This window comes from Lagopus muta, chromosome 1 (assembly GCF_023343835.1).
Source record: "Lagopus muta isolate bLagMut1 chromosome 1, bLagMut1 primary, whole genome shotgun sequence".
In the NCBI taxonomy this organism is placed as follows: Eukaryota; Metazoa; Chordata; class Aves; order Galliformes; family Phasianidae; genus Lagopus; species Lagopus muta.
Genome location: NC_064433.1, coordinates 94914709 through 94928437, shown reverse-complemented (window position 1 = coordinate 94928437; position 13729 = coordinate 94914709). Strand labels below are relative to the sequence as shown.

At 41.0% G+C, this 13729-nt stretch overlaps 1 long non-coding RNA gene across 1 annotated transcript; it reads left to right on the top strand.

Annotated features, from left to right (window-relative positions):
- The first annotated feature begins 1466 nt into the window (after nt 1–1466).
- LOC125688214 (uncharacterized) lies at nt 1467–10839 on the top strand. The gene is made up of 3 exons (XR_007374655.1): nt 1467–1553; nt 2413–2493; nt 3856–10839. It is a non-coding gene; the product is annotated as an uncharacterized LOC125688214 (long non-coding RNA).
- Nucleotides 10840–13729: the final 2890 nt, after the last annotated feature.

Here is a 13729-nt window from a genome sequence, read left to right as displayed (position 1 = left end):
TTGACTGTTTTAATAACATCATTGCTGCTGACTCCCTTGAGTGTTTCTGCTCTTACTTTCCTGATTTTAATTATTAATTCACCACTGCATGTTGCATTTCTCTGAAGCAACAGAAAAGTTAATATTCATAACTGATATTCTAGGTTATTTTTAAAGGTAGGTGAGGAACAGTGGAGGGGAAGGTGGAGAGAGGGGGAGAGGGAATCAATTTTTAATTACTGGTTAATATCACTATCTAGGTTATGGAGCTGATTGCAGCTCTGCTTCTTTCCAGCTCCTTATGTGCACAGAAGAAGTGCAATTCCAACAGAGGCTTAACATAGCTCACTGCTATTTGCACATCACCTCTGCACCAGCTGCTCCTGTGGACTTGTGACCTGCAGTTTTTGTAAGACGAGTCTGCTGAAGTGATAAATGAAGCAAAACATCAGAGAATGATTTCATAAAGGAAGCCCATACATACGTATGTACATGCATACGTGCAATCTCATGTTTCATCACGACATAAACAAGGCTGACTGGCTTTCTTTTTAATTTGGGAGGACTAAATCCAGCTTCCATTTCCAGAAAACCACAGAGCTTCCTGGAGACCCAGTCTTGTTTCTGATTTATTCATTAGTGTCTCTTAAAATGATTTTTTATCCTGAGCCAAATCTAGACTTAACAACAACAAAGCACACAATTTCTTCCTAACGTCTATTTGTCTGATTGTCCAGAAAGTGCTAAGGTTCGTGTGTTGTTGTTTAGTTGTTTTCTTCTACAAAGCAAAACTGACAATATCTTCCTTTCTCTCAGCTAGGACTTCTAGCACAAACTCTACATTACATCAGAATATAGTTCTTAGCCCTTTCTCAATACAAGGGGTACTCTCTTACAGCTATAGTGAAGTCAGAAAGTGACAAATACAAGAAGAAATGGAGACAAATCTTTCTTTAGCACTCTAGCAATCTTCCATTTAGGTTTTTCCTTAAAAAAAAATATTAAAAAAAATCATAATTAACCACGTTTAGAACTGGAATCAAAGTTCAGAGTTGCTGGAGAAAAATCTCTGCATGCCTTTGCGCTTCTCTGCATTGAAATGACGATGTTCCTATTGGGACTTCTTGCTTCCAGGCTAATCTGAAAATAAAGATGTCAATGGAAAAAGCTCATGCCTTCGTACCCTTTAAAGTTATACAAAAAATTCAGATGTGCATATTTTTTGCCATTTTAAATCCTCAGCCCACGCAAAAGAAAAATAGAAGCTACTGCTTTCACTTCTCGTTGTCACTGATCTCAGAAATTCACCAGTAAGAACTAAGGGCATAGTCAAGTTTTACCTTGGTGTATGGGAACTGCTGATTGATCACCTCAATCAACCTCTGACTGATCACCTGAGGCGAGCCATGAGTCAGCCAGAGGAGCACAGGTGAAGTCAATTCACCTGTGCTGCCAGAAGGGGTGGAACCTGGCTCCACCTCTCCTAGACCTATTTAAGAGCTGGCTACCAGTGGGGAAGGATCTCTTCTGGAGATTGCCTCTGCTGGTGTTTTGTAAGTGAGCCCAGGATAAGGGTAAGCTTTCTATCTGTTGTTGCTATCATTACCTGCTTTATCAAACTCTTTTGTGTATTTTGTAATTATAACATCTTTATATTCATTGATTATACACTTGGAAATTGAGATGAAAAATTGCACCCTAAAACATATTGTAATAAATAACACTTATGAGAGACACAACAGGATATTTACTTTTTTTTTTCCTGATTATATCTAAATGCTCAGGTGCAATCTTTCTAATATAATCACAAGCATTATTCAATTCTAATTCAAAATCTAATGTTTATAGTGCACTCCTGCAATATTCTAGTAATGCATTCTAAAGTTCTCAGGTTTTAATGTAATATTACTATAGTTCTGCCACATAAGTACAACATCCATGGTCATCTTGACAAAAATCCCACATGTTTAATGATAAAATGGGCAACTAAGGGTTACAGCTTTTTAAAAGTCATGTGACAAGATCTTTTATTATTATCTCACAAGACAATTACAAAATTCCTTTCTGCCAAATGAACTTTATTAATACCCTTTGCTGCTACTCCAGTTTATTTTACTGTATTTTCAAGAAGTTTTCTTGCTTGCAGTATTATCTGTTAAGATACAGGCAGCCCCTAGGAACACAAGTCATTACTGTACACTCATTCCTTTTGTTTACAGTTTTAATCACCTCTGTTTACAACAGGGCATTTACTTAGATTTTACTGCAAAACTAATGCTAATATTTGACATATACCTGCATTCAAAAAGTCCCGTTTCTCTATGTTCTACATCAAAAAGGTTAAGTGCATAAAAGCTGAAAGTCTTGTAATATATATAGAAGATAACAATTCTGAACTATAAACTGCAAGTTCATTCTAAATTGCTTTTTCAGAGCAGAAAGATGATGAAACTAACCTCAGCTTGTGCCTTGCCACCAGTCAAAACATACACATGTCCAGTTTCATGCAGAAAGGTGAGTTTTAACTAGGATTTCATACAGTTGAGACAAAAGGCAGAGTGATGCTACTGTGGCATTTCTCTGAAGACCCTGAACTGTTATTTTTGCTCTGCCAAAGACCTCTAGATGGCATACTTTAGTAAACTTTAATGGTCACAGGCATTTTGGCCTCAGTAAGCTGTTTACAGTGTTCTCTCCAATGTTTTTGAGTTAACCTACTGTAATGACTGTCAGTTTAATGAGTTATTAAAAGATGTTCATGCTTTTGTAGTGCAAAGTGTAGAGAAAATAAAATAACATTTCATTTATTACAAAAGTTCCTAAAATAAAATATATTTATCAGTTTGAACTGCACTGCAGACTCCAGGGAGAATAAAAGCAACAGTATTTTCAGACTATAAAATATTTTTCCAGAACAGGACATGGGCTTGCAGAAGTTATTGTAATCAAATTTCCCGTTGAAAAATTTTAATTACTTCAAACTTCAATAAATTTGAGTGGCTTATCTAGTAGAGATTTGAATGGTTTTACAAGCAGAACCACTAATAAGGGAAATGGAAACTTACTACTAGGATCCCTGCACATTATTCCACCAGAATATTGCATTAATTTCTAGTAGATTCCCAAATATAGGTATAATTAAATCAGAAGATACACATTTCTGTGTAATACAAGCTGTGTGTTACTGCTACATGGAGCCCATTAATTTGCATTTAGATATAACCTACCTTTCAGTGCTATGCATTTTACAGAATTGGATCCTAGCAGTAAGGCTGTCTGTCTTGATAAAGAGGAGTCAATATGATGCTGACTGTCATGGCCATCAGATGAGTGACAATCTCCCACTGCAAGTTCTCAAATGTATACATGATCCAAGACATTTTTGTGCTAATTCAGCATGAGAACTGGACACAGTATGATTACTGCATGATTCTCCTCCCTTTCATCCTATATTATGGCTGAAGCTTTCTGAGTCAAACCAATGCTAGCACAAGAACTTTAGGGCACATGACTTGGCACTTGGAGTCAGCTTATGCTGATCCTGATCTCTTACTGAATGCTCTGGGGCTGGTTCCTGTGTGCCTGCATTGCTTTCAGGCCCTCACTAGTACAGATGGTCTGAAGAGGCTGCACATGATCTCTTCCTGTTTCCAGACCATAAGCACACAACTTGCCTTTCTGCAGGTCTGTAACTCTACATGTGTGTTTTGTGTTTGTTTTTTTTCTTTAGGAATATAGTTGTGAGATTGGTAGATTTGAAAACCAGCCTCAAAAGACTGAATATTGGTTAATTATGTTTGATCCAGTATGTACATAGGTGTTATGTTTTTAACTACCTTAAATTAAGCCATGTATGTTCTTTCTTTATATATATAGTGAATGGATGGTACTGCATACTTTATTCAGAATACCATTGGAGAAGAACAAATGCTATTCAAAACAAGAACAAGCCAAAAGTACCCTGGGGTTATTGTAAACTCCAGCAGATTTTTTGCAGGTGTTCTAGTCTTCAACAGCACAGTGAGATTTTTCATTCATGTTTTGCCTGCATCCTGGAAAACCATGCTGATGTGAATATCCAAGCTAAAGAAAACAAAGCCCAATGTAAATTTCAAAAAAAGAACTGGCTTTATATCCCATGGATTATTATATAGCTGTGTTCACAAGCTGTGCCCAGGCATCTCAGGCATGTTGAACTATTCAAGCATAAACAGAGCCAAGATTATTTATAGTTCTTTTGTGTCATACTGGATGAGGCTGTTTTGCAATTGGATAAATAATAGGGCCCGAGGTGACACATACTATAGTATTGGTAGAGGGAAAGAGGGGGAAATCGTGAAATTGAAATGCTTGAAAGTCTACAAACTATAGCAAGAGCAACCAATGTCATGAGAAAGTCATTCCTCTTCACAACACGTGATTTTGGGTTCCTTTTAATCATTTTGTCTAGCTGTGTACTCTGTTTTATGATGGTTTAATTGTAGCTGTACTTCAAATGTGGTATGCTGATGGGGGACAGCAGGGGAGCATTAGGCATAAAATTTAACTGCAAAGCTCAATGCAATCCTAATTATGGTGCTGCTATGACACCTCCATAATTACTCTTTCTTATCCACTGGCTCTACTAAAATAATTCACAAGACAAAAAGCAAGCTGAGAATGCCAGCATTGTCACTGCAGTCCAAATCTAGACAGGACTAAAGTATGGTGATGGCTGGCTTTTTGACATGCACATCCTTCCACAGAATTTACAAAAGACTTATTTTAAGCAGTCAGTTTCCATGTAATCCAAAAGACATCTAAACCAGCTGGAAGGAAATGTGGATGAGAAGTACTTAAAATCTCATCTTTCTCAGGCTACTCTGTGCAAGTTGAGGTAGTAGTTTTTCTGAGATCAGGATCTACAGTCCTGCAGGATGTAGGAACTTTCTTAGCACATGAAGGCTACTTACACTTTTCCTCTTAAAAACAGCAAGAAATAAGAGTGTGGAACTTGTGCCATTATTTTGCTTTCTTATAGCAACCTAGAAGCATGGCATCTCGTTAATGGACAAAATGAGTAAGTATCACCATGCCTTACTCCTTCTCTAGATCAGGAGCGCAGTGACAGGGCTGGCATTCTCAGCTTGCTCCTTGTCTTGTGAAACACTCAGGGGAGACAGCACATGGGAATGATTAATGACAAATGTGTCATAGCGGCACAGTAATTAGAATTGCCCTGGGCTTTGAACTTGATTTGGGAAGCATAAATCAATCTTCAGTTCTCCCTTTGCCTTATTGTGGGACTACAGAGGCAAATTCCTCTTGCAGACTCTTCTTTTCATTAATTCGCCATTTTTAAAGATTATCCAATCTAGCCCCCTCACTTTTCAGTTCAAATGCTTTAATGAGAAAGGACGAACGGGAGTTTGCATTCTTGGGCAGAGGATCAAGTCAAGCTCTGACCTTTTCACTATAATGCAATGGATACCAGGCCTGGAGAACCCTCTTAGTACTTCTTCCCCCTCTTCCTCTGACCCCAGTTATGATACAAAGGAATCTAATCAAGCCTAGATAATTTAGTACTTTTACCAAGAAAGCAGTAAATATGTCCATGCTCAGTGACAAAACCTGCAGCAATCTTGAATACTCCACTAGGAAAATGCAGGTGCATATTCACAGGCCTTTCAGTACCAACAATGACATTTTGTGCTCATCACTCCTGTTTTTGGGGCTCCATTTTGCCTGTCTTTGTGTCCTAGACTTTATATCTCAAAGTGTAACCAGAGCTGAAGGATCAAAGTGAGTCCGTATAACCTGTTGTGAGAATCCTTCTCTGTTTTTTGGCTCAAAGCTTGCTTCCTGAGGTTTTTCTTGCGATAAGACTCTGAATGATTTGTTGAGGAGGCAACTAATGGGTGCTAACCGTGTGACAATGGATATCGCTTTGGGAACATTTGCAAGCCCCTTCCCCCAGAGCTGCTTGCTCTGTAGAAGAGCGGAAGAGAGTGCTCAGCAGTGTTCACTGGCGGAAGATCTGGTCTGTGGCCAAACCACTCCAGCTAAGTATGGAATGATACCATTGTATCTTGCGAAGGCAAGATGCAAGTTGGTGCCTCCCTGCTTCCTCTTATCTGCTGGCAAGGCCAGAAAGATAAGAACAAAGGAGGTTCCTGCTGAGATCCCAGAGCCAGAAGCTGCCACCGCAAGGAGAACTGACTCAACCACCTTGGGTTTGAGCTGTCACTCAAAGGAGAGCTGATTCGACCACTTTGGATTTGAGCTGTCACTCCAAAAAGAGCTGACTCAACCACTGTAAAGCACTGAAAAAGGGCCATCATCACCATGGTCGTCGTCGTCATTGGCAACAGGACAACTCTGCCTGACGACCCACTGCTACTGAAGATCAAAGACTGAACTACGAACCTCGCTGGATCCATGGTGGTGACTATCTCCCTCTTGCTTCCTATAAAGACTCCTTGCTTCTTCTTTTCTATCTTTTCTATCGCCCTCCTTCCCTTCCCCCATTACCCTAATTCATAATAGTGTCCGTTCTCCCCTTCCCCATTTCCCCTGATTTTTGTTTTGATATTTGTAATAAACTGGTTGGACCAACACTTGAACCGTTGCTTCTTAATCTCACGCCGGGTATATAGGTAATAAAAGAACCTCCTCTCCCTCCTATAAATTGGAGCGAGACATTTATTTAATGGCGTAGTCGTTGCAGGATACCCGCTGTGAGAGTGTTGTCCTTCCAGATCTAGTTTGAAACTTTTTTTTTTTCTGTATGCACCTCCTGGAGTTGCAAGGAGCGATAGTTTTGAAAATTTAGATGTGAGTCCTTCTCCAGGAAGACCGCTCCATGTTCTGAAACTTTGCCTTTTATGTGTGTACCTCTCGGGGACGTATTTTGACTATTTGCATTTTGTTTAATACGTGTGTGCCTCCTCGGGAAGACCTCTGTGATTATTTGGTAACTGAAGTGCGGTGTGTCTGTGTGCGCGTGCCTCTTGGGGAAGTGAGGAAGTGATATTTTGTTACTTAAACGTGTGTGCCTCTCCAAGAAAGTTTATTTACTCTATTGAAACCTAGAAAGTGTTGCTTTAGCTTCGCATTTTTTGTGCTCCCCCAAAGAAAGGAGAAGTGATTGGATCATTTGCATTTGTTTAGGTGTGGTGTATCTCCCTGGGAGGAGCGGTGAGGAGTAACTGAGCTTTTGAATACGTGTACCTTTTCCTCCCTTAGTGTTGGTCTTTCATTGTATTGAAAAAAATGAGCGACAGCATTGCCAACATGAAAAGTGAAGATGTATTATTTGATCTTTTAGAAAAACATGGTGCTCGACCCTCTTTATCAGGTATGGATTGGGCACGACAGAACTGGTATAACTTGCAGAGTGTTTCGGACCGTATTAGTATCCTGCAAAAGAATGCTCGTACCCGAGCTGGAAAAGGAAAGTCGTTTATTTGTGCCGTACTCGGGGCTACTTTAAAAGCAGCCGTGGAGTTCCGAGATGAAAAGCATTCGGCAGAAACCCAAATTATACAAGCACTGCAGGAATCGGTTAAAGTAACACAAGAATTGGTGAAAACTCTGCAGAATCAAATAGTGAACCTTGAGGAACAATTAGAAAGAGAGAAATGTAATTCGGCTTTGTTGCAAATGGCTTTTAAGGAACTGCTAACGTGTAAGCATGCCAGCCATACCGTCACCCATAGTTTGCCTCGAGAAAAAACTTTTCCTCAGGTGGAACTACCAGGAATGAAGGAAAGGCTAGATAAATTAGAAATTCCAATAGCCTCATTGCATCCTTTGATTAAAAACTGAATACACATTCGATAACAGTGAGGATCTAGATCCTCAAATTAATGTTAAAGAAATTCCCTTCTCAGCCACTGAACTAGCAAAATTGAAAAAAGATTTCAGCCGCTCTCCAAAGGAATCAGAGACAGAATATGTATGGAGGATTAGCCTCACTGGTGGCGACCAGATTCGGTTAACAGAAAAGGAAGCAGAAGGTTACTGGGGACCAGGAGTATTTTTAACTAATGGTGACAATCGTGCTCCCTGGTCCTTAACGCAAAGGGCTGCCTATTGTGCAGGTGGTCTCAACCCTTTAGAACGGGGAGACCCTCTTGCCATTACTGGAACAGTTGATCAGTTAGTAGAGAGTGTTCAAAAGGCTGCTTGTCTCCAAATGACGTACGATAGAAAGCTGCAGCCACACCATGAATCACCTATGATGATGCCTGTTGATCCGGAGAGAATGACTGCTTTAATTAGGGGGCTTCCAGAGTCGTTAAAACCTATAGGTATACAACTGCAAGGAAAAATACAGGTAATGTCTCAGGGAGAGAGAACCCAGCCAGTGTTAGAAGGAACTGTAACCCCCAACCATCTGCAGTCAGGAAACAAAGCATGGACGTGGGGAGAGGTTGCCCAAGAGTTAATTAACTATGGAAGGAAATATGGGCCAGTGGTTTCTTCCTCCACTAAATTTGAGCCAAGAGAAGTAAGACTTGCAGCAGTCAGCCTTGCCCCCAGGCCTCCTAGCTCAAAACTCAGTGGGACTGGAAGGGTCTCACTGTCAGTGAAAACAGGTAGGAGAAATATTGATCATAAACGTAATTGTCTCTGGATACTGGGCTGGTAAAAGGGTGTTCCATGAGATTTGATGAATGGATTACCCACTGTCAGGTTGGAGAAATTAGTTAACTGGTGGCCAGAACAAAAGCTCCAGAATCCTGAGGAAAGCAAGACTCCAGGTCCTAGGGTCTCTCCCAAGGAACGTGAACGGCTCTCCAAGCCGTCAGAAAACTGATGTCTTCGCCCCTCCCAAGTGAGCGGGGTGGGGGCGGTGAAGGGTGGGTGCATGAGAAAGCTCACAACAAAGGGAAACAAGATCCTCGATTTAACACCTTCTGTCCAAAGGCCCCACCACTCTTGCCAGTTATCCCTGTGAGTCACGATCCAGTGGCTGATAACCAGGGAAACTCTCTTAACCTCCCTGGCCAGACTGTGTCGATTGACTCAGCTAGCCTGAGGCCAGTTTCCCCTAACCTTAACAGGATCCCTTAACAAAAATCTTTGGAAGGCTAAAGACACCCCGAAAAAGGAATATGAAATCAACACTTGCTGGATTGTTCCCTCATTTTTTAACCATATTAACAAAGCCCAAAAAGGGCAAGTCGGTGTCTTGTTTTATTTCACAGAAGATCCCCGTGGGACCTTGACAGAACACAAAAAGGCTAATAGCTGATTTTAACTATTTGTATTTTGTGACAGAAATGCTGAAGATTTGATCATGCTAGAATACTAAATGTATCTCTTGATTACATTTTTTGGTTGCAATAGTGTTATGTTTTGTGTTGTTGTGGGTGTGGGTGGTGATTGGTATCAGTCCTTGGATCTGTTAAACTTCACAACTGAGTTCAGGGTTTTTACAGGTCATCCTGGCTTACTGGTACTCCCTGCACAGTGATACCATTTCTTTTGATCCTTTCTTTCACCCCTTTTTACCAAACTGATTATGATTTGCATGTAACTCCTTCACAGTGTTTCCAAATTCCTAACAAACTGGGAAATGAATCAAGGGACCCATCTAATATCTGTTAGATGTGGTCACAAAAGAAATCTATCATAAAGCCTTTTGCACAGATGCATGTTTCTGGGATTACCCCTCTTTGATGGTTTGTACTGTGGGGGTATCCTGCACACGCTATCCTGTGAAAAGTTCTGTGGACTGTAACAATACTTGAACTTGCCAAACTAATATTTGTATCTCTTAGCATTTGAATTGCTTTGGAAATGCTCAAGTGGAAAGTTCTCAAGTCCACGTATTGTCAAATTAGACTAGATATGCTTTTAGTAAATTAAGTGAAGTGTAATATTGTGGAGCTATTCATAAACACCACAACCTCTACTGAAGAATTCCCATCTGGATCCTGGCTTACACTGGGAGTTCCTGGGTGGGGAAAGCAGCTGACACAAATACCTAAGTTTGTTTTACTTATTTGTTTATTATTATTGGTTATTGCCAAATGTATAGTTGTCTCTTTTCACTTTCTATCTTTAATTCATCATGTAACATTCATGTCACCACTCCTGAGGTGTCACCGAGTGGTGTATGTGGCAAATTGAATGATTCTAATTGTAGTCTAAAGATTGATGATAATGGTGAAGTTGTTAAACAAATTGCCCAGGGTATACGGAAGATAGCCAATGTTCCTGTCCAAACCTGGAAGGGCCTAGACGTTGATTTCTTTTCCTGGCTTCCAGGTGGCCCATGGGTCAAACGTATCCTGTTTTATCTACTGTGTGTTGTTGCAACTCTTATGTTTGTACCTTGTATGATTCCATGTTTCATTCAACTGATACAACGTGTTGTATCCTCCATGTACTTTGTAACCAGTTCAACTGATGATGGACAAGTCCTGCAGATCAGGGCAACATTTGTAACCAAGCCCAAGAAATCTTTTGTAGTAATTATGTAACGATTATCTTCCCCTTATCCCCCTCCTCCTTCCCCCCCCTGCTTCTTTGCTGTCTTTTTATTTTCTGCCTTTTCCTCACAACTGTGGAGGGTCACTTATGCTTCATTTCAAGCAATCTTTGAGCAACGGGGTGGTGTGAGAATCCTTCTCTGTTTTTTGGCTCAAAGCTTGCTTCCTGAGGTTTTTCTTGCGATAAGACTCTGAATGATTTGTTGAGGAGGCAACTAATGGGTGCTAACCGTGTGACAATGGATATTGCTTTGGGAACATTTGAAAGCCCCTTCCCCCAGAGCTGCTTGCTCTGTAGAAGAGCGGAAGAGAGTGCTCAGCAGTGTTCACTGGCGGAAGATCTGGTCTGTGGCCAAACCGCTCCAGCTAAGTATGGAAGGCTGGGGGAAGATACCATTGTATCTTGCGAAGGCAAGATGCAAGTTGGTGCCTCCCTGCTTCCTCTTATCTGCTGGCAAGGCCAGAAAGATAAGAACAAAGGAGGTTCCTGCTGAGATCCCAGAGCCAGAAGCTGCCACCGCAAGGAGAACTGACTCAACCACCTTGGGTTTGAGCTGTCACTCAAAGGAGAGCTGATTCGACCACTTTGGATTTGAGCTGTCACTCCAAAAACAGCTGACTCAACCACTTTGAAGCATTGAAAAAGGGCCATCATCACCATGGTCGTCGTCGTCATTGGCAACAGGACAACTCTGCCTGATGATCCACTGCTACTGAAGATCAAAGACAGAACTACGAACCTCGCTGGATCCATGGTGGTGACTATCTCCCTCTTGCTGCCTATAAAGACCCCTTGCTTCTTCTTTCCTATCTTTTCTATCGCCCTCCTTCCCTTCCCCCATTACCCTAATTCATAATAGTGTCCGTTCTCCCCTTCCCCATTTCCCCTGATTTTTGTTTTGATATTTGTAATAAACTGGTTGGACCAACACTTGAACCGTTGCTTCTTAATCTCACGCCGGGTATATAGATAATAAAAGAACCTCCTCTCCCTCCTATAAATTGGAGCGAGACACCTGTAACGATGGTGGTACAATGGTAGCCATCACATTATCATAGTAAGATTAATTAAGTGGTTGAGGAAAACTGTCAAAATTATCATTAATGTACTTCTGCTTTTTAGTTCTTCTAATTTGAGAGCAGTTTAAGTAGGATAAAAAAACATTCGCTGAACTGTGAAGGCAGGGATCCTTACATTTGGGAAGGATATCAACAGTGATACAGTTTTCCTCCAGTACTGTTAATTCCAAGCACCCCAAAATCATATAGCTTGGTTTGAAATAATAAGCTTTGAAAATATCCTGAATATGATGCAAATGTTTTAATGTTTTTCCTCTTTAAGAGCAAAGAATACAGATTTAAAAAAAAAAAAAAAAAAAACAAAAACAAGCCCTCCATAACGATTCTTAAGCAATAGCATACAACTATGAAACTGGAATGAGACACCACATGCTGCAGGAATTTCAAGTAATTGAGTCTGCAACGTGTTCCCCCTAATGCATTTCCAGACTGCAGGGTTGGGTGACAGATACTGACAGCAAAGGTTAGATCAACTTCTCAATCTGCTTAGGAGGGTGCTTAAAGGATTACTGCTGAGGGACTTAATGCTATTGAAAGTACTCGATTCTCTTCACTACTTCTAGCTTATTATGAGGAACTTCTAACCTCTGCCTAAAATCAGGTACAGTTATTTCATTTTTGGATATCTTCATGGCTCATTTCTGGAAACTGAGACCCATTTCCCTTAGTCAAATCTGTGAATCAATCTGGATGCATAGTGTGCAACTGCCAGTCAACATGTTGGAACCTGAGCCCAACTAACACATTAGAAAAGGAACTGTTGACTCTAAATGTAGTTGCATTTAAAAAAATGCACGTGTATCTATATAGTGTAAAAAAAAAAAAAAAAAAAATTCTGGAAAAAAAAATTGCTTAAAAACATTCATACATTTGCTATGTAGACATGTACATACATACACAAGCATGTATTTACACATTACTATACATACACACATGCATATATATAATATGAACGCTTAGTGTTGACTGAAGTGATACTGGGCTTACGTGGCAAGGTTTTTGTAGCTGGGGAGCTGCAGGAATGATCTCTGTGAGCAATGACCAGCGCTGCTCCAATGTCAGAGGAGTATAGCTTTAGCTGCTCCAACAGGGACTTGCTGCTGACAGATCTGAGCCACAAACAGTGCTGGGTATGCTCATGGCACACCCAGAAAGGCAAATGATGCAATCTGCCTGGACTTCTGCAAAGCCTTTGACAAAGTCCTCCACCACATCCTTATCTCTAAATTGGAGAGAGATGGATTTGAACAGTGGAATATTCAGTGGATAAGGAATTGGTTGGAAGATCACAGCCAGAGGGTTGTGATCAATGGCTCTACGTCCAAGTGAAGGCTGGTGACAACTGGTGTCCCCCAGGGATCTGTCTTGGGACTGGTACACTTTAATAGCTTTATCAGTGACAGATGATGGATCGGGTGCAGGCAACTTTGCTGATGACATCAAGTTGAGTGGTGCAATTGATTCAACAGAAAGAAGGGATGCCATCCAGAGGGACCTCTATAAACTCAAAAGGTGGTCCACGTGAATACACTGAGGTTCAACAAAGTGCAAAATTTTATGCTTAGGTCAAGGTAATCCCAGGAATATACACAGGCTGGGAGAAGAACTCCTTGCAAGCAGCCCTCCTGAGAAGGACTTAAGAGTCCTGGTAGAAGAAAAACTTAACACGAGCCAGCAGAGTGCACAACTGCAGGCTGGGAGGTCAATGGTATCCTGGGCTGCCTTAGAAGAGATGTTGGACCAGCAGGCCAAGGGAGGTGGTTTCCTCTCTCTACTCCTTGTGAGGCCCCACCTGTACTATTGCATCCAGTCTTGGGCACTCAACACAGGAAGAATGTTGAGCTTTTGGAGAGAGGACAGAGGAGTGTCACAGAGAGGATGAGAGAGCTAAAACACCTCTCCTATGAAGACATGCTGAAGAACTGGGCTTGTTAAGCCCAGTGGCGGGGAAACCTCATGGTGGCCTTCCACTATTTAAAGGGAGATTATAAACAGGAGGAAAATCAACTTTTTAACAGGGGTAGATAGTCATAGAACAAGCAGAAATGTCTTTAAGCTAAAGGAGAGGAGGACTACACATCAGTAGTATCTCTACTAGGATGGTGAGGTGCTGAAACAGGTTGCTCAGAGGCTGTTGGTATGAAACAACAAGAAGTGCTTTCCAAACGTGAACTCAAATGCAAACTTTT